A 21,317-nucleotide genomic window follows, 5' to 3' on the forward strand; every position below is an offset into this window, starting at 1 on the left:
CAATTGTCTGGATGTTTCAGCATAGTCTAATGTTAGGACAACCCATTGTTTACCTTACATAATGGACAATCAACTCTCAAATCATAGAATCACAGAATCATAGAATCCAGAGTTTGAAGATATTTGACTTTGCTTCAGACAACTAAAAGCCATCTTTAGACACATCTTGGGTTGATCTGAAATGAAATCGTCAAAGAACCAAAATTAAATGTTCCATTCAAGATGGGTTTTGTTTTTTAACAAACATCCTTCAAATAAAAATATAGTGAACACCAACAATATCAATATGAATTGAAAAATTAGAAAGTGCTAAAACAATGCATTCTGATGGTTCTGTTCTATTGTGCTTTTTGAAACCTGAGTTTGTCAAAGATTTCAATATTGCAAATCACAAATCAGCCTTTCTGTGAAAATTTTGGTCTGTGTTGCAATAGTTTTGTAAGGTTCTTGTTGGAGCCTTTTCAAAAAGGAAATTTAAAAGTATTTTGACCTCATGTTTGCATACTTACAACTGAAGTGCACTGACACCTGCTTTCTTTGCTGAGGGGATATGTTGTAACTCACCTGCTATTTCTGTGATTCCCATGGTTCAGTTCATACCTGCTTATTTTTATTAATATGTTTATTTTGCAACATGAGAGGGAAAGCTGAGGCACAAGAACATTCAAGCTTAGGTACATAAAAGCATCCAGAAAGAAGAAAGACTAAGCCATTAAAACCTCACCTTGGTGAGACCAAGGTGTCAGAAGTACTGTCCACATCTGCACTGAGGCTCTGCCACTGTTCAGCAAGGACTATCAGGTTAGTGGAGTCAGCCAGAGAGAAAACAAGCTTGTGCTTTGCAGCCTGGTGAAGTAGGGAAAGAAAACCTTGTGCTCTGGCCCTTGGCCTTGAAGTGCATATCTATTTTTCATCAAGAGTGTTGTGGGCAGGAATCAGGGTTCAGAGCAGATCTCTCTCCTCTTTTACGTTGGTCTTGAGTGAATGCACTTCCTTGCTATGGAGTCATGATCCTGCTTACATGATCTTGGTCTTGCTGACCCTTTGAGCTCCTAGCTGAGCCCCTCAGGGACAGTGAAGGCTGGATGCATTGCTGCAGAACCTGGAGGCTAGACATTGAGGGTTTGAACCTTCTCAAGGACCTCCTACTCCCTAACTCAGGGATGAGACATAGGGCTATGAAACTCTGGGCGGACCAGAGTTTCTGCATAAGGCAGCAGAAATTCAGAGTCAGATTGCATCATTAGTGGAGCTTGTTCTTATTCCCTGGCATCAAACTCCCTGAGTCTCATGGGGTGCACAAATCTACTTCCAGACCCCAAGGCTTGGGTCTATATTGTGCGATTGACTTCATGCAACTTTTGTGAGAATGGATAGGAAACCTGTGACACATAAAGGGCCTAAAATAAGGTCTCCTACAGTCAAAAGCTAGCCTTTCAGTTCTGCTTTGTCCTTGCCTCTGAGGAGAGGAAAAACAGGAAAAACTTTTGCACTGCAAGGTTATGGGGAATCTACAGGGATGTTGATCAAAATTTCTGTGGGATATAGTAAAGGTTTAGTAGTCACTGTCAGACTTACTAACAGTGGGAAATAACTCCCCTTCTAGCTGCTTGTAACTGATCCCAGCCTCTATTACTCTGTGGCTAATAAACTTCCATTAAAAAAAAAAAATCTTTATAATTTTGATAATTCAGGATAACTACCAATGACGTTCAGACATTAAGTGAAACATAAGGTGGACATAGATATTCACTGTGGGATGCTCCCACTCAGAAACCTAGCAGAATCAGTTTTGTGACCAAAATGTGTATTTTAGAGTAGAGGGAACAACAAACAGCTGCTGTCTTAACAGAGCAGAGGCCATTAACAAAAAAAGCAACATAGAAAGCACCTTTGACTTTTATTTGCTAGTACTTATCCACCACAAGCCAGAGATCAATGTCTCTCCCCTTGTAGCAAATGCTGGCTATGGAGAAAAACTAAGGAGTAATGTTCTTCCTTTGAACAGTACTTCCATTAGCAGCAATACTGCTTTTTCTAAGTGGCTTTACTGTTGAAGGATATGGCCACTGTGTTTGAGAGTTTTAGATTTTTTAAAGCAACAACAAGAATAACTCCTTTTAAGTCAAAAATCTTCTTGAACTTAAACATTTTAGACAGAAACTTTTAAAAAAAGTTTGTGGCATCACCACATGACTGAACTTTGCCTTTTAAACTTTGAGTTGGGGAGGAAAAACACTTTTGTTCCCTACCCTGGGCTTATATTCACTATACAATGAGTAGCAGTTCTTCCCTTACACTTCAAACTGAAGCAGGGAACCTGTCCACTGACATGTGCTCTATTGGTTATTAGTACATGGATGAGTTATCGTTGCCTCATTTTTTTGAAAACCCAATAAAATAGCTACCATCTATGTTCTTGTCAGCCCTGGATTTTGCTTTCTGCTTTTTCACAGAATAGGTAAATTTGGAAGGGGCCTCAGTGGGTCATCTGATCCAACCTCCCTGCTCAAGCAGGTTCATGCTAGAGCACATGGCACAGGATTCCATCCAGATGATTCTCAAATATCTCCAGTGAAGGAGACTCTGGGCAACCCGTTTAAGTGCACAGTCATCCTCACAGTAAAGAATTTCTTCCTCATATTCAGGTGGAACTTTCTGTGCATCAGTTTTTGCCCATTGCCTCTTGTCCTATTGCTTGGCACCACTTTGAAGAAGAGCCTGGGTCCATCCTCTTGCCACTCTCCCTTTGGATACTTATAGACATTGATGAGGTTCCCTCTCAGTCATCTTTTCTCGAGGCTGAACAGGCCCAGCTCCCTTGGCTTATCATTGTAAGAGAGATGCTCTTGTCCCTTAACCATCTTTGTAGCCCAGTGCCAAACTTACTCCAGGAGCTTCAAATCTCTCTTTTCCTAAGGAGCCAAGAACTGGACAAGCCTTCCAGATGCAGCCTCACTAGGCTCCAGTGAGATCCAGAGGAGTAGGATCACCTCCTCTATGGTGATCTTTTGGGGCATGAGGCTCTCAGGTATCACAGAGCTGAATTGGCAATACCTGTGTTTCACCTTTTGCATCCTCATCAAAGGTTTGCTACAACTGCTGAACCAGGCTTTCCAGTAGTCTGCACAGTGATACTTCAAACCAAACACAAGGGTTATTGAGCACTCATAGGTCAGTGGTAATATTTTGCATATCCTTGGCAAATGATAAAATTTAGCTTGGGAAAAAAAGACAATCATAAGTATTGTATGAAAACATATCCTTCCATCTGTGAAAAGTTTCTATCTCCGAAAATTTCTACTAAGACTGTGTTTTGCTACCTGATGCACAATTTGATAAGGTTGCATGTGGCTTCTATACAAAGTGAAAGATTTTATCCCCTTTCTTTTCCCATTGTTTTGGTTAAGACTTGACACTTAAGAAATTGTTTTTGTCACTGAACTGGAGAATTAAGTCTTCTTATCCTGAATAACTCCTGAAAAATTATTATCAAAGATTATTACAGTCACTTTTGTTCAGGTACATGTTTTTTGAAAGTAGTAGCAGAGAATTAAAAATATGAACACATGGTTAAGATACACTAAATCTGAAAAATGGTAAGTATTGTATTTTGTGGCAAACATCACATGCTAGTCAGGGGAATTAGTGTGTAAATGTGCCCTTTATGCTGTTCACAGAAATCCTTCCTCTGTATAATAAGGTGCATATTTATGACAAAAACACTGTAGCAGAAATCAGAGTGATTCTAAGCCAAGGTAAAGGTACTTCTTAGATTGTAAATAGCTGCATTACAAGATATACCAGTATAGTTTTACTTTCATTCAGTCCTTCCTTTGAGAACAAATCCTATTCATGTTTTAGTGTTTTGATATAGTCAGCCTCATTTGGAGGTATTCAGTGTTTTTTGTATGGGAAACCATCTAATAGGTACTACTCAGCTCTTTATGAATAGAAACTCAATTTCTTAAGTATAATAGAGTGTTCATTGGGTCTGTCCTTGTGTTCTATTGTTGAAATTCAAAATATATGTTCATAAATAAAAAGTAACATTATTCAGTCACATTCAAAAGGATAGAAACCTAAACATTTCTTTATGAAGATAAAATGAGGTGACATGTAATAAAAAGGAGGCTTTTTTGTAGCATAGTGTATCTAGATACAACAAACAATGTGGAGTCTATATTATAACAGCTTTAAGAGGTATGCTATAGACTTTGATGACAGTCTTCTCTGGAGTATTCTTCATATGGTGCTGAATATCTGAGCAAGGCTGTTAATATCAGAGCAGGTAAACAATATCTTTTGTTCTAAAAAGAGTGGGCAAGACTCTGGAATGATTTGTAAATTTGTTCAGTACCTCTTTGTGATTTTAAATCAAGGTAATTCTGAATTGGCTGCTTGAAAAGGAGCTACTCTTGCTCAGCCTGGGGAATTTTTCACTTCAGAGAAAAATTATTTGCTAGGGCAGCGAGGGTTTAGCTGTGTACAGTGAAAATAATCTTTTTCTATAGCTCCCTTGGTTCCAGTGAGGTTGAATTTAATTGCTAAAACCAGGTTAGTTTTAAAATCTCTATGGACAGTAAGATTCCAAAGACTATTTCTGAGGAGAAGGTTCAACGTTTTGGGCTTAGGAACAGAATCACGGTCACAGGAAACTGGGGGAACCTGTAGTCTACTTCTTTTCATCCCCTCTCCCCTGATGTCTGACTCTCCCTGTGTCTGTGTCGCTTCTTCTCAAAGAAGCCTAAAGTGCCACCATGAGCATTCTCCATAGATATTTTAGAGTGTGTTGGACCCCAAGGCTCACTGCACCAACAACCTGCATCCATGTGACCATTCATCCTTCATATAGCCCGTGTGGTAGGATGCATGTGTCACCAGGGCATAAGAGTGGGGAAACACTTCCTAAGGCAGGATGAGCTGGGAGAAGGCCTGGTCTGCTGGGATACAGAGGAACAGAAGCCAATATCATTACCAGGGCCCAAAGTCACCTTTTACCTCTCCATGTGGGATACATTGGGGTGGCACAAGGTAGATGGAATCATCATGGCATCACCACAGAATGGTTTGGGCTGGAAGGGGCCTTAAAGATCATCTAATTCTAACCTCCCCTTGCCATTGGCAAGGACGCATTCCACCAGACCAGATTGCTCAAAGCTGCATTTCATTGCCCAGTGGGGCATGCATCCTGAACTCCTCCTATTCACTGGCTGTATTGGGTTCCCAGCAAACTGTCAGGGGTGTTTGAAGATCCCTCTCTGAAGTTCTGAATGTAAGTGTTCCTAAGAGCTGAGACAAAAGTTGTGCTGCTGAAAACTTTTGGAAAAAGGACTTTGGCACTTAAGCATAAGATTTTTCTCACTAAATTAAATGTTAATTGATTAATGATAATTGTTTAAATCGCTATTTTAACTAAAACATAACATGCTTTTAAAGGTATATCTATTCTTTATTTCCAAAGATCAATTTAGGAAGTAAAATGGAAACATTTCATTACTCTTTTCCTTCTAAGCCTCTTTTTAATTATCTATTTTTTTCTCCTGTTGTCTTGTGACAGAGACCAGGTTTTCTTATTCGTTCTGTTCTCACAGTGCAACTTGAGCTTGTTCAGTGTTATGTTACTTCCTTCCTGCATCAAGAAACCTCTATCATGCCCAATTTACACTCTTTGCTTTCACTACACATGGTGTCAGCATTCCAGTCTGCAGTTAATGGTGATTAAATAAGACAGAAATGCCTGAAATCCACTAGCGATCCTGCCCAAAACACAGGAGCTGGCAACTTCTCTGCTACTTGTTCTGTACAAGTTCAACCTGCTTGCACTCTTTCCTCAAAAGCAAAAGTTGAAGTTTTTGTTTAATAACAAAAAACCCCAAACTATTCATGACCAGGAAAATACCTCTTCAGTTTTATTTAGCAATTTGTAAAACTTCATTGACATATGACCGCACTTTTCCCCTTCTATTGGCATGATATTACCAAGGTATACAATTGAGTTCAATTGCCTCGAGGTACAAGCTTGATTTTGACTCCTTTTGGTCTTTGGAGCTCTCTGTCTATCTGTGGGGAGCTATTAATTGTCACATCAAAATTGCAAAGTTCTATTGGGATGAAAAAAAAAAAAAGAAAAAAAGAGAGATGGGTAAATCAATATGAAAATAAGTAGTCAAAACTTAGGGTTGAGTGAGATCTTTCCCCAAATCTATATTCTAGCCTATCACAAAATTAGCTAGATTTCAAGTGCATATGGTCAAACCACTTTCAGCCTGATTTGCTAAAAAGTAAGATTTCTGTAAGCAAACTGCCTAGTCTGTATTTGTGGTTCTTTGCATGCTGTTGTCCATTTCAAAAACATCTAAATGGAGAACAGAGACTCCCATGATATTGAACTCCTATCCTGAGAAAGCTCCATGACACTGGACTCCTAAATCTTGAAAAAGCTATCAAATAAGTGCAGGAAACACACCAAGATTAGTGCTTTCTCCAAAAGGAAATGCTGTAATTTGAGCTCAACCAGATTACTAGGAAGCAGAAAATCCATGCAAGGCAGCCATAGAAAACCTCCCTGTATGGCTTCTGCTGCTCATGGGATTATCCACTTAAATTCCTGTTCCTCATCTGTTCCTGCTGGTGGGATTGGGTTGGCCATCTCCTCCAGCCTCTATTCCCACTGCAGGTGTTGCTTTCTAACAAACTCTTTCCCTTTCTCTCCCCCCACCCCCTGGGACTCACACAGAGGAGTTCCTTTGTCTGCAGTTATGAATGCAGCAGCTGATAGGTGAGCAAGTAAAGACTCGATAACCTATGGACTGATGCTCCCAAACATTTCTGTTGGGACTACCTAGTCTATGGTATCATTCTGATCAACTTATTACATCAATATGAAAGGCCTCCCTTTTACTTCTACTTCCAAACCTTACTGAAGTATATCATCCATTAGCCAGTGCAAGTCTAAGGTTCCTCCCCTAAAGAGCATGGCTTCAAACCCAGAAACTGTCCTGTGCTGTCTGGCATATTGTCTGGAGCAAGGCTTTGCCGAAGCAAATGTGAATTTCAGCTTGCTTGCTGCAAGCTGACCGCTCCCAAGGGAGAAAGCATGGAGATCCGGCAGATGCTTGCTTTAGCAGGGTCTTTGGATGCCACAGGGGTGTGGAGAAAAGGATGGGTGTTCTCCTGCAGAGCACGATGCCGATGGAAGGCTTCAAGGCAGATTCGATGTAACGGGATTTCCTCCTCTGATCGGAAACAGAGATAAGAGTGAAACTCTAACTAGAGTCTCTTCTCAAAAGGAAGATTTAATGGCCTGTGAATGACTGTGTAACTACCTAATGGATTTAGCCTGTGGCAGGAAAAAAGGAAAGGATTAGGAAATCGAGGACTGATCTTAAAGCTATTATAAAGGAAATCTCAGCAAAATAAATAACTGAGTAAAGGTTCATTCTCTCCAAAAACATTCAGAGAAAAAAAAAAAACAGAATTAGAAAGCAATTTATTTGCTTGTTTAGCACATTAACGAAATAACTGGAAAACCCACCTATTTTAGGAATAACTGAATAAAGACCAGGACTGGGGCTTTTATTTTTCTTACTCTTTAGGTATTTTCTCAAGACAGTACTAAATTACAGATAGCACAGAGTATGAAATACTTGAACATTTTCAAGCATTTTCAATGCACATAGTTCAGGCAAGTGAAAGATGTGCTTTGTCACAATATTGACATGTTTTATTAAGAAGTGTTCAGACACTGTCTTTGAGACAAGAGTAAACATGACCATTAACTAGAGTGAAGAGGACAGGACAAGGATGGTAGGAACAGACAGATCATCTGGCATCGTCTGACAAAGATACACCTTTGTAGTATGGAAAAAGGTTAGTAGTGTGAACAGAAAAGTTTAGATAGGTGGACAGAAAACAAAACAAATATGACTTTTGGGAAGTATTTGTCAAACACCTCTGACATGCTCAAAACTCCAGTGGTGTTTGTTAGCATTGAGTTTGGAGCTCTGCGCTTTGGGGTAGTTGGTAGCATTGGCGTATTTCTTGTGAGGCACTTCATTACCATCTGTTAGTGGTCTCCATGAACTTTATTTATTTATTTTCATAGATTCTTAAATATGTATCCTATCAGGTACCCAGGCTCTAAGAAACAGAGATGTGGGGCACATGCTAAAGTATGCTCGTGTGGATTTGCACTGACTCCTCTTTTCTTTCCACTTCAATGACAAGAGTCAGTGACTGAAAAATCAGTCTCAGCAGGGACACAGCCGTCTTCCTCAATTCAAGTTTTTGACCTGTCCCCACTGAAGATGATGTGAATGATGGGCTCCTGTGCTCTCTTGTATAGAGTTAGAGCTTCCTGAAACTGAAAGCAGGTGAGAGGGACAAGCAAATACATACGCATGTATCTTAAGAACATGTGAGCAGTTCTCTTTCCTCTCAGAGACATGCTCAGCCCACAGTGTAGAGGAGCTTCATGTGAGCATGCTTTCAGAGGCTGGCCTTCCAGATGCATTCTGAGCAAATGGAGAACAACTTGTACAACTTAAAATAATATTATTAGCTCAAGAGCTCATACCACAAGATCGTAGCTCACATGCTGCAGAAAACCAGTGACCAACTCTGCCAGGAGGTGCTGATCTCACACTGTCCCCTCCATTTGTCCCTCCCCCTCTCTTCCAGTTATTTCTCAGAGGCTTCAAATAATGATTCTGTTATTGCTGTGCGTTAGCGAGCACAGTTCACGTTCTCCTCTTGCCATTAGGGTCTTTCATGTCTTATTATCAAGATGTCTAATCTTCCTGCCCTTTGTTGAGCCTTGCAAGCCTTGTTGCAGCTGTTCTGCATGAGTTTAATCTAACTCACTAGATAGATGTGTGGATGAGACTCTCTAAATGCTTGTGTTCTGCTTAGATGTTATCATGAAAACATAGCAGCCTTGACCTTTCACATAACTTAGCCAGTCATGAATAGTGGCAAGCCCTGTCCCCCAGCCACATAAATTTCATGCCTGTTCATCAGCTGTTGTTATGCAGAAAAGTATTTTATCTCCCTTACTTTTGACATCTTAATTTGGTTGCAGGGCTTTCCTAGAATCTAGTCTTTGTATGTTTTCGTCCCCAGCTTTTGACTACTGGCAGGTATCAGACAATAAAGTGCAGCCTGGACAGTTTCATTTGCAAACCATGAGCTAATTAGCACTTTTAATGGGTTTAATGGATTGCACCAGAGTCTTATAGAAATGATGCTTCTTATCTAGCTAGCAATAATTGGAAACACAAATTAGTAGATCCCATTCTTCCTTGTAATTGCATTAAATCAGCTGATATCTCTGAGCTGGAGCAGTATCAATGTGAATCCATTTATGAATGCTGCTACACCTTCCACTTTATTTTGTGTCTGTGTTCATATATGTCAGAGTACCTACATGTTGGTATTTTTACTAGTGTGCAGTTCCCACTAGATTATGGTACCATTTCCCGTTCATAATGAGATCCTGAGATGGCACAGTTTTATGATGAAGAGCTACCTTCTTGTTCTTAATCCCTTGCTATGCAGTGTTACATGTATTAGATGGTTTACATATTAGATGTTAATTAAAGGGGAGCAGATGGAATCTGTCAGCATCAGAAAGGCTGCGTGTTCAAGTCTGTGAGCCAGCAAAAGCAATCCACCAGTTTGTCAGGAAGGCAGCTTGCTGAATAAAATTGTCATGTGTGAATGGACAATCAGAACTGCAATTTCTTTGCCATTTAACTGCCATGTGAGTGATTAATAATAACACAATTATAAGGTAATTTAAGGAAAACAGATTTTCTGAGAAGCAGCTGCTACTTATATCAGTATACTTGATGGCAAAATAGTTTTGGTGCTGAACATTAACCGTTGTGCAAAACCCCACCACTTTTGATTGTATTCACTACTCTTCCCACGCTCCTGCAAACAGATTATTTCTGTGCTTTAAAAAAGCATCAGTGCAATTTTTTTTGTATGGCTGGTGCTTCAAAATTTCTCTATATTTCTTACATGCAAATAAACCTCTCAATTTTCCAAGTCTATAGAGTAAACTGAAGTGAGGGTTCTGAAACTGCTAGTATACACACAGCTTCTGGTTCGGAGGTGGCAAATGGCTAAGCTTCCAGACTTAGCATTTTACTCTCTAAGTCCCATCTTTACTCAGAAACAACCTGAAGGAATGGAAGTAAACCAGTAGAGAATTTAGTCCCTGTAGTGGTGTGTGTCACTGGCCACTGAGCTGCAATAGAATTTCTTTTCTCTCTTTGAGTCTCTTCTCAGTGGTGCATGTGACAATACAGCTGCAAAAGGGATGCTCACTGACAATTGTGGTGGTACATGTAGTGAAACAAACATTTGCCCCCTTAAAAGTTAGATTATGAATCAACTTTTTTACAGAAAGCCCTAAGTAGTCTTCAGAGCATTCTATGCAGGGATGAGCTGATAAAAGATCAGAAGCAAGTGGAAATAATGACTGGATAGGGTATGGGAGAGAGGGAAAGAAGAAGCAGAGGCAACTGTAATGGATATTTATCAATTTTATACTCCCAGTTTTGACTTTCAACATCTCCTAGCTCTGTTTCCGTCCCCAGGCGTGGAGCCTTGGTTCACCTAAACCATATTTTTATATCAGTTTAGGATCTCACAGAGACACCTGAAGTGAATCTGCACTGTGAGAGAACAAAAGGAAAAAAAGGGAAAAGGAGGCTGTCAAACAGGGGAGGTGGGATGCTTGTGTACAGAGCCCTTTAGTGGCTTCCAGCTTTTCACTTCCTTATGCAAAGCAGCAGTCTTTTTGTGCTAAAAGGAAGGACCAGATCTTAATTCCTCTGGAAAATCCTTTAAAAGAAAGACCTTACCTTCTCAGGGATGAGTGAGCAAGGTTGCATGTAAGCAGCTTTCAAGGCCACATGCCATTGTTAACTCCTGTTTTGTATTATGGTGGTGGACAGGCTTCCCAATCCGTTACACCGAGCACTGGCAAACAGAACGTGTATCTGGTTCAGAGTCAACTGGGGTTTTAAAATCAGTGTGGCATTTAGTGCTATATCAGATACCTGGGATAAATCCAAGTTATACTATCAGAAAATACTTGCATTTATTGACCAAGTATGTAACCTTAGTGCTTTTTAGGTTTAAAAAGACCAACGCTCCGTAGCTTGTAGTTTCTCAGTCTAGGGGGTCTTGAACTTAGTTATTTCTTGGTAGTCTTAAACAGACTTTCATTAGTTTGCTCAGGTTTGGCACCAGGTAACTGGTACAAGTTTCCGTTGATTAACTTCTTTACTTACCTCTCCCCTTCCTTTAAAAAAAAAAAAAGAAAAGAGAAAAAAAATATCAGTTTTCTACCCTTTGTTATCTAAGAAGATAAGTTTATTACTCTATGCTTAAAAACAAATTACAGATTCTGATCTGAGGAACTCCTTAGCTTATCCTTCAGGATTCTGAATGCAAGTTTAAACCTGTTGGTTTCGAAAGAAAGTAATTTTAATAATTGTTTTCCTTGTGTTCTTTTTTCCCAAAACAATACAATTCTTCTTTCATTTATAACTACCTACAGAACCATTTGTTTTAAACATGGCACAGCAGTCTCTCTTAAATCTCTTATTTTTTTCTGTGCCCTGTTTCTATTTATACCATCTGTTTCTATATTAACTTGATGCCTGGCATGGATTTATCTATTGTATGTGGTTTTTAATGCCTTATATTTAGTTTTAATTAAATGGCTAGAGATATTTTAGATATTGCTTTAATTGTTTTGAATGGAAACTGTATATTGCTTTTTATAGCTGAAAGCTTTCCTTTTCTCTCCTCCTTATAACTGCTGTAACTTAAAAAAATATATATGAAATGTTCATATCTATCTTTAACTACGAAAGATTTTTCTAAGCAAATTATTTCTTTCATATCTATGGAATTGTATCTACTGCTCATCCATTCCTCAGACAATTCCACTTAAACTGATTTCCAATTTTGCTAGCAACTGCTAAAAGCTTTTTCAGGATTCTAGTTTCAGGTATGCCCATCTCTGCTGTAGTCTGCTCCCACCACATAAAAGAACATTAGATCACAGTATTCTCGCCTTGCCAAATGTGTTTCGTTATTTTGAAGTCAGTGATTAATACTTTGCCCATCAGACAGAAGCCAGATACTAAATTAATCTCCAAGGGATAGTGTGGTAGGAAAACCACATCCATCTTTCATATAATCACTGAAAACTTTAAATCATAAAGTGCCCTGCATTTACGGTGTCATCGTAGGAGGCTAAAATGTCAACTTGCAGCACACCCGTCTCCGGTTCTAAAAGACAAAATTAATTCCTCTCTTAATTTCAACATTCAAGGTGCAATCTGTGCTACCAGTATCCATCACTTGTCTTCTGTGAGCTTATCCAGTTCACAGAGATTTTATTTCAAGTGCCATTTGAGCTTCAGTTTGATGCATAAGTGAGACACAGTAAAGCTAGATCCGATCCAATACTGGGAAGATAAAAAACAGGAGAAACTTAGCAAGCATAAGAATGCTGACTGAGGAGGGTCTGTCCATCTAGTGGCTCCATGGTCATGGTTTTGAACCACATGGGCTGAAGTTGGAGCAAGTCATTCCATTGACTTAATGTCAGAATATGGCTCCAGAGCTGTTACTGAGGATGTGACATGGGCTAGAAGTTTCTTGTTGAAATATGTTACCTTAATTTCTTAGCAAGAGTTTCACATTAATTTTCACTTACTGCACAGTTAGATTAGAAAAATGTGTTTTCTTTCTGATCTTAACATATAATGACATCTATCCAAAGAATGCTTAAGTATTCACACTTTAGAGAAACTGACCTTTAAGCCACACTTAGTGAAAGTAAGCTAAAATCAGTATTGCATTCTTGTTACCAAGGACACTTATAATAATCTTCTTAATTGTCCTTGACAATCTTATCATTAAAGATCTTGGCATTAATTAACTATATAATGTCCCTTGGTTGATAAAATCAGCCTTGCTGCCACAATAGGCATTGTATTCCCAGGCATTCTTTGCAGGGACTGTATCTATAGCAGGGGTCATTCATGCTACTAATGTTGCCCGGATGACACACAAACATTTGGAGCACTTAATTGTCTGAGAAGTGAGCTGAATGAAGGCAGTGGTGTCACTGTAAAATATGTTCCAGCTCAGTGTTTCTTAAGGTAGCTTTTATGCCAAGATTAGTATCAGTGTTTAATTGACAGCCTCTTCACTTAGTTAATTACTTGGGTTATTGTAGCAGAGAGAGAGAAATGGACAAAGGCATTTGTGATATGAATCACTACCAATACAGAAACAAATATGTGAGTACTGTGAAGGCCTGCAGGAAAAATACTGTCTCCTTTTTCTCCTGCTGGAGTATGATCTTCTTTCAGCATTTTCAAAGGAAAACCTGAATCACCACAGTAGCATTGGTTCAAAGGTGGCCAGGTTCAATGCTTTTATAATTTTCAGACAACTGTTAGGAAAGAAGGCTGAAAGTTCAATCTTTGGGCTTATATCAAAACACAATCAGACAGAAATTGCATGTAATTCCATATCTGCTGAGGCATCACAAAGATTTTTACTTTTTTTCTTTTTTTTTTAATATATGGGTTTTATAAAATGGGCAGGCTAAAATTCCAAATGTGGTCTGTAAATCTCTTACACCTTAATGCACTGACTGTGACTATGCTTAAAATGTGAGTGTGCACAAGATCTTTCAAATGCAAATGTAGGAATACAGCAGTCTTGTTGAGAATGCTTTCCAGAAGGCACAGTTAGTCATCTTGGTGTCTCATTCTGACCTCTCGGGTGTGCATGCAGTACCTACCACCAGCAGGCACCAGTCAAAAGCACACAGCTGCTGAAGGGAAGCAGTTTCCAGCATGGTCCTGTGTAAATTTGCTTGGAACAGCAAATTACAGGAAATTTCTCCTGCTGTCCTGTAGTCCTAAATTGGATGAATGAGGGATATTGCCCGTAAATGGAGGGAGACAACAAAGCTTTCAAGTTTGGCAGCAGTGATCTTGGGGAACTGTGTGATTCCTTACCAGTGGCCACAGTGGAAATCTTCATAACTTCCAGTGAAAAACTCCTCGTCCTCCCCTCTAAGCAGAGCTATAGAAAGCAAGACTAGAAATACTCATTACATAGCAGCATGGCCTTTCTGGTTTTTTGTTCTGTGGTGTCATGTAATCCATTTACTGCCCTAATGTTGTGTATCAGCACAAAAACCCATGGGACTTAAGCAGTGAAGTAGGAAGGGCTATGAATCCTCTTCCCTTTGCCAGTGCTGCTGTACTTACACAGTGAACATTCAGGGCATGAGGAAACAGTGTGAACTCTAAAATCACTTTGGACCATCCTCAAAAGACTGGGGATCCAGGGCAGGCCCACCAAAGTAAAAAAGATTTTTAACAAAGATAGTTAGCACTAGCCATCCTCTAAATCAGACCAAAAGCAATGATCACGTGCAATGTTAGAAGACCTTGGCATGAACACCACTGCTGTGAGCAACAGCTCAGTCCCATTAAGAGTCTTCTAATTTCAAGTACAGAGTGATCAGCTCACCATATCACATTATAACAGGTACTTCTGGGGTGCACTTTCACTACCAACTTACAGTATGAGCCACTGATGAAGAAAGAATCCAGCCCTCCTCCTCTCTGGTGCAGGTTACATGTCCTCTTGCAGGTTGCCGGTACCCAGTTGCTGCATGGCCAGGCTGAGCCACCTCTGCTGCCTGCCCTGGCTGGAAGCCAGCAGTGAAGAAGAACAAAGCAGTCAATGGATGAAGTGTCCTTCAGGGGGAGAGCCAGAATCTAGATTGGCCTCAGCGCATCATGAATCCTATGTCAGTGATGTATGTGATGTGTCTGAATGCAGCCAGAAGTTCACATAATGGTTTAATTAGAAGAATTGTTAATTTTCATGGAGATCTTCTGACTCAATCTGTTTCTCAGACTGTATTGGTCTACTAACATTTTTCTCATCAAGGCACAGTTTTTAATATGGATATCACACTACTTTTGAAAAGGAGTAGACCATAATTGCATACTGCCTCCCTTAGAGATCCTTCCGGAAAGTCATCATTCCCCATTAAGAAAACTAGTAGCAGGTGCTGGGCAAAGGTAGACTAAGCCCCATTACTGCTGCCATTGGGCCTGAGCTCGTTGTGAGCTCTGCAGATATGCCCTGTGAAGCTCTGAAATTCTCATGCCCTATAAATCATCAGCATGCAATTTTTCCATACAGAGTATTCACTTGCTTTTTCCCTGTTTGATGGAAAAATTGAGATTCACAGTTTCAAGCAAATTATTTCTTATCTGGCTCTGTTTTTACTTCACTCCTTTCTTTTTTTTCCCTTGCAATTTCCTTTTACCTTTTGCTAGCTGTTTTGTAGAACAGATTTCACAAAACACTACATATTCAAAGGCAAAAAAAAAAGAGTTGCAAAAGTCTGGATTCTCCAGCCCTCCCTTCCAGACTGCCAGGAGAGGGCAAGAGTTTACTCTCTCATTCCCATTTTTCACAAGGGAAATGCTAGTGACTCTGTTGGGGAAAGCCCACAGCTGAACAGATGGGAAGACTTAGGTGCCAGTGAAATTTAGCAGTAGAGTAAAAAGATCACTCCAAAGCTTCTGTATTTGGATCTGAACAAGGTCTGAACAGAGGTCCCGAAGGCCAGTGATGCTTGAACTTTGACTTGTTGTAGACCGAAATATGTCTTCCAGTTCATTCAAGGGCAGGGCTATATTTTATGGCTCTGGATACAGCTCACAAGCTTCCATCACCATCACCCTCAGCCCCTGCCAGATTTATAACTGAGGCCAGCTTCCTGTTATTTCAGGTCACTGTCATTCCATCTACCTTTAGACACCATGTTTTAATATCTTTAGGGAATAATCACTATCTCAACAGCTAGGCTTTTGCTCCTACTTCTCATTTCGGAAGTCATCATATTTGTCATAAAAGGGTATCAAATAGATGGGGTTTGGTGGATGGGCTAAAATCAAAGACTGGGTTTGTAAAGATTTGCCTTTAAATGACCTGCAGGAGTAAGTACAGCCAATCTAACATCTTGTTCTGCATCAAGTTCATTCAGGTGGTTTGTGATACTGTAGTATACAAAGAAACCACTTTTTGTGCCTTTCCTCATACTATGTCTTGTAAAAGTTCAATGACTGAAAAATAAACAAAATATTTTGAAATTACATGCACTCAGGAAAGGTATAAACTTTGAAGAAATGAGTTGGAGATAATAATATTCTGGTTTCTGGGACCTGTGTTCAAGCAAACAAGTCACAATAATGGTGGTCCAAATCTTGGCTACTTGTCCCTGTAGAGAACCACTGGTGGAGCAGAGTGGTCATCTCTGTCCAAAAGCTTGAGTTGGTAGCTAACTGTAGCTGGGCATTGGTTGCCTTGATGCCCACTGACACAGGGAAATCCTGTATGAAAATATCTTATTGCACTATGAGTCAGAGTACCCTAGACCTTCTGCTTGTTCTCACTGTTGCGGTAAGAAAAGTGAAGCTCTAGAAAGAAAACAACTTGTGACTCACAGAGAAAAGTTGACAGAATGATAAGTATGGCATACTTGGCTGATGCTTTTACCAAAAAAATCTTTCCTTTACTTAGTTCTTCTACAAGGAGTAGCTCCCCCTGTGTCTTTTTATTTAATTCTCCATTCTCCATCTTGCAGAACTTCTGCTGTTATTTTCTCTGGCACCTTACTAGAGCCTTGAAGTAACTGAAAAAAATAATACAGGGGAAAGACTAGACTGGAAAAAATAAACTTTACGGAAAAGTGCATCTGTTAGTCTCTGGAATAGTCTTCACAGGCAGACTTTGAAATGGTGTATTTCAAACACAACCAGTCACTGGTCAAGAACAGTCCAGAAATGGCTGGAAGAAGATAGATCATTTTAAGAAATTTTGTTTTCACCTTGTCTAGCCCTGCTTATAGGCCAGTGCCACCTGAGGCAGTTGCAACGGCAGTCACCATTTCATTGCTACCACTTGGATCTCAGAGTTAGCTTTCCATAAGACTGGTCAGTTTGAACATGTAATTTTGGCTTGCTGACTGTAATTTTAAACAAAGCAACACATATATGTGCTTAGAAAATTTGTTCCAAACCCATAAAACTTAGACTTTTTAAATGCACAAATTTTTTATTATGATCAGATCTCCGAAAGCACTGGAATTATCTTCTCCATATTCTGAATTATTTTATCTGCCCTTCCATAAAATACTGAAGATATTAATTTAAATTATCAATCACTATCAGATAAAACATACACAGCATCCTTATTTTAGTTTTAGATTATGTGAATCATAATATCATTGAACAGTTCGGTGCATGACAACTCTTTGGGCGGTGACTGCTGCAAGATGAGACCTGGCTACAATAATAAATTTTTAAATAATTTTGGATTAAAAAGTGAAACAATAATTTGTCATTTATGCATTGAAAGTCATAAAGGTACCCACAAGGCACTATATGCTGCCTACATATGAAAAGGAGTATTAGTGTAAGCACCAACATAAAGCAGCACACAAGCCTGAGGCACGGATGGAGGGAGCAGGAAGAGAGAAGATGGATAAAAGTGCAGTTTTCATTCAGTTTACTTCCAATAGCTCTTTTTTATTAGTTGAATGGTATGACTACCTCTCTATGTAAGAGGTTTCCTAATGTCCAGTGCATACACTCGGTCCATAGTCAGTGTACGTGTGCAACAACCTGTCTTCAGTAAAAACAGGTGGTGTGCTATGCAAGTGGCTTGAGAGCCACAGCACAGGGATTGGTGTGCTAATCAAGGGGGAGACACTGCAAAAGTGCAAAGGACAACAGAGCTTTCAGGCTACGCTGATGCTTTCAAAAGTCTTCCACAAACCCAGTGTGGCACGTCTGCCAGGTCTTGTGTGTTTGCTTGCTCCTTTGCCTTTGCAATAAGCTAAGCAGTTGCAGGCCAGAAGAAGTTGGGATACCTTCTAACTATGTCAACATGCTGTTGAGCATGGTCTAATAAGCTCTGTTGAGAGGTAGCATCTGTTGCCTCCGTCTCAGTTTAGCGTTAACAGGGATATGTCTGCTGACTTGTATCTGGCTGGCTTGGTACCTGACACAAATGACTGTCAACATCTGATTGTTTAAACCTTGAAGGAGGATTTTATCCAGCCCCAGTCAACATTATTAATTCTTTTGCAGGGCATTAGTTTGTCTCTCTCATTCTTAAGAAAATAAAAAAGTAATTTAGAAAGCTCTTTTCATAAGAAAAAGATTTTCATTCAATCTGATGCACTGCAGAACCTGTAGACATCCCCATTTATCACATGACAATCTCCATAAGGATGGAAAGTGCTCAGGCCTAAAACCCAGCATCTTCAAACAGGTCTAATATAAAGTAGCAGAGACCACTCACTATCTTCTGGAGGCTGAACACTTATGAGAGATTACTGTAAGTGAATGTCATCTACTCCAAGGCAAGCTGAAAGCTTGAACGACTGCCAGAGACGAGACAAGCCAAGGGACATGACTTGGCTCTCCCTGCCAGAGTCTTGACAGGGGCCAAGGGAACTGGCTGTACACATATGACAAAGCATATAAATTAAATGTTTTTTGATGGTGGCCACCAGAAAGCAGTCAGCATCCTGTCACTTGGCTATGCTTTAGCCCTGTCTCACAGGCTGCTGCAAGGAGCTCAGGGTGAAGGGCACAAATAGCCAGATTACATCTGAATCCACCCGTGTGAGCTGCAGGTCATGGGTCCCCTTTGGTACAGCAAGGAACAAGAACAGAAAAAGCCTTTAGTTCTCAGTCCAGGCTTTTATTTTGCGAACTACTGGCAACTAACCATGGAAGAAAACACCGTGGCTTTTTTCACCTGTTTTGTTTTCAAGGAGCAGTTTCCAGTGCAATTGAGAGTGTGTGAGGGCAAGAAAAATGAGGTATCAGCATTGGCCTTTCTGAATAACTAGTCACCAGCAACACTGTTTAACATTTCACACCACAAATATGTTTGAACCGGATACAAGCCTAAATCCCATGGAACAAGAGGCATGATCTTCCTGGTATTAGTAAGCACACTCTATTAATATCTGTCCTAACTTTTGGAATCTGTAGCTTTAATGATATTTATAAAAAAAAAAAAATCTAAATGATGCTACTCTAATTCAAAATAATGGCAGCTGAACATACCATAATTTATCTCTAAGTTACAGCTAAGCATAAGATTGACAGTGCCAAAAATGCAGAGAGATTTTCCAGATATTTCCCACCAATGAGAGAAATGCCTGTAATGCCTGATGGCAGAGTTGGCTTGCACTGCTCCAGCACCCACAGCCCCGCTTAGGCTGGAAGGCATGTGCTAGAGGCAAGTGGGTTTATGATCCACCAGCCAACATATAGACCAGAATACACTTTCACTGCTAAATCAGCTGGTACTTCTTTACATTTTCTAGTTCATATTGCTCAATAAAGAGATTAGGTGAAGGTTGAATATGTGAAATAAAGCAATGTTATTTACTTCTTGATATAAAAGATAAATGAGTGGAAAGGGGAAACATCGCACAAATATTTTAATGCAAGTGCTAATAAACAATGTTGATAACTGTATAATACAAAAGCAACAAGTACTATAACACAGATGTAAGAAGAACAGAGACCTGTTGTACAAGCAAAGAATAAAGCTGACAGTAAAAGAAAGTCTTTGCAACTGTAAGCTTGCAGGCTAACTGAAAAAGGAGGATCCATACTCATACTGACAGATGGGAACCTGAGTCATACACAGTTTGAGAGAGGGGCATGTCTGTTGGCTGAAAGAACTGAGCACCATTTTTACTGAAGACGCAAGCTATGGCAAGTGGTTCAGATTTGAAAAATGACAGTAAATATTAGTGTTCAGAAAAACTCACTGCATCATTTCATCAGCTCTCTTGTCAAAGACTGATATCTTCTTTACAACCCCTTACCTTTTTCACTGAACCTAGTAGTTTTATAGGTAGCCCTAAACTCTCACAAATGATTTTCAGGAGACTGTTTTTTAGGCAAGGAATTTAGAAAATTTTGAAAAAAAATTTTTCGTCATCCTAGACCACATTAGCATTTGGTCTGAAGGCGAGGGTTCAATCATTTCACATGAAACACAGTCTAAATCAAGAGATACATTTCATCCTGAGTGGTTATCTAAAATAGGTCAGATGAACAACCCTCTGGAGACAGGAGTGTAGAATGCCTACAGAGGCTAAATAATTAGGGTTTATGATATTTCAAGTTAGTGACATGAATCCTGTGATGGGAACTATAGTTTGCAGTATACTTTGAAAAAGGCCATGCATTGAAGGCTATGTACAAAACTGAGTATTTTAAATGCCCCTTCATCATCCCATCAGAATCAGGTGAAATCCTTGTTGGGGTAGGGGTGAAGCAGCACATGGGGATGTACTTCTAGGCTGTGCCACAATGTGTTTGTACAATAAAAGTTAAGATTGTTCAGGCAAATTTATGTTTTAATTGATAACATGAAGTCATTTGCTTACCTTAGATTTCCCCCAGTATAACTCAGACTGTAGAAGAACTTAAATTATCTTTTAATGAACTCCATCTTAGCTGGTAACCTGTGAAACAGTTTGCAGGGTACAACCTGGTGCTATTAAAATGCTTGGCGAAGCTGCTATTTTCACTGACTTTTCATGAAGGCACTGTAAAAGAAAAGGTCACTTCAGAGGAATGCTTCCTCAAACAATTCACTTACAAAATACTTTTTCTTCTGCGTTTCATACACTAAATAACATATATAGCTCAAAAAACCTCTTTCTGGTTTCCCTCCTCCTACTGTTCAGTTTTGGGTAGAAAGCTCTCCCTAAATTCTGATGAAGCATGTCCCCCAATGTCCTATTTCCTTCACAGGTGATAATGTTCTTCTGCAAGTGACAACTAGCCCCAGCTGTTGAAACATTGTGAAGATTGATTGTACAGATGAAGAGTTACTTCTTGTGATGAAATTCCAATCAGTAGACCAAACACAGGATTACTTCCAGCCTCTTTGTTCTGAGAACTGCTTCACTTACTACCACATGGGCTTGAGCATGCTGGTGGGATTTGCCCCTCACAGGCATTAGTTTGGTAGATCATTTTCAGGATTCATAGTTTTGTAAGCTCAAAGCAGTGGTGAACCTGAAGGGTCAGTGACAACATAGCTGCATGATAAAGAGATGCAAACATAAAGGGATTATATGAAAAACCAGTCTGTAATTAAGTCTTCACTGCCAGGCAAACAGGAAAGGAGAACCTAAAATCCAG

The 21,317-nt window shown here is 39.7% G+C and overlaps 1 long non-coding RNA gene across 1 annotated transcript in view; it reads left to right on the forward strand.

Annotated features, from left to right (window-relative positions):
* LOC116784548 overlaps nucleotides 1-21,086 on the forward strand; it is a 60,671-nt gene extending 39,585 nt beyond the window's left edge. Inside the window, exon 3 of the long non-coding RNA XR_004356125.1 lies at nucleotides 20,925-21,086. This is a non-coding gene — a long non-coding RNA (uncharacterized LOC116784548). The remainder of the gene's footprint in view (nucleotides 1-20,924) is intronic.
* The last annotated feature ends 231 nt before the right edge of the window (nucleotides 21,087-21,317 follow it).

This window comes from Chiroxiphia lanceolata, chromosome 3 (genome assembly GCF_009829145.1).
Source record: "Chiroxiphia lanceolata isolate bChiLan1 chromosome 3, bChiLan1.pri, whole genome shotgun sequence".
In the NCBI taxonomy this organism is placed as follows: Eukaryota; Metazoa; Chordata; class Aves; order Passeriformes; family Pipridae; genus Chiroxiphia; species Chiroxiphia lanceolata.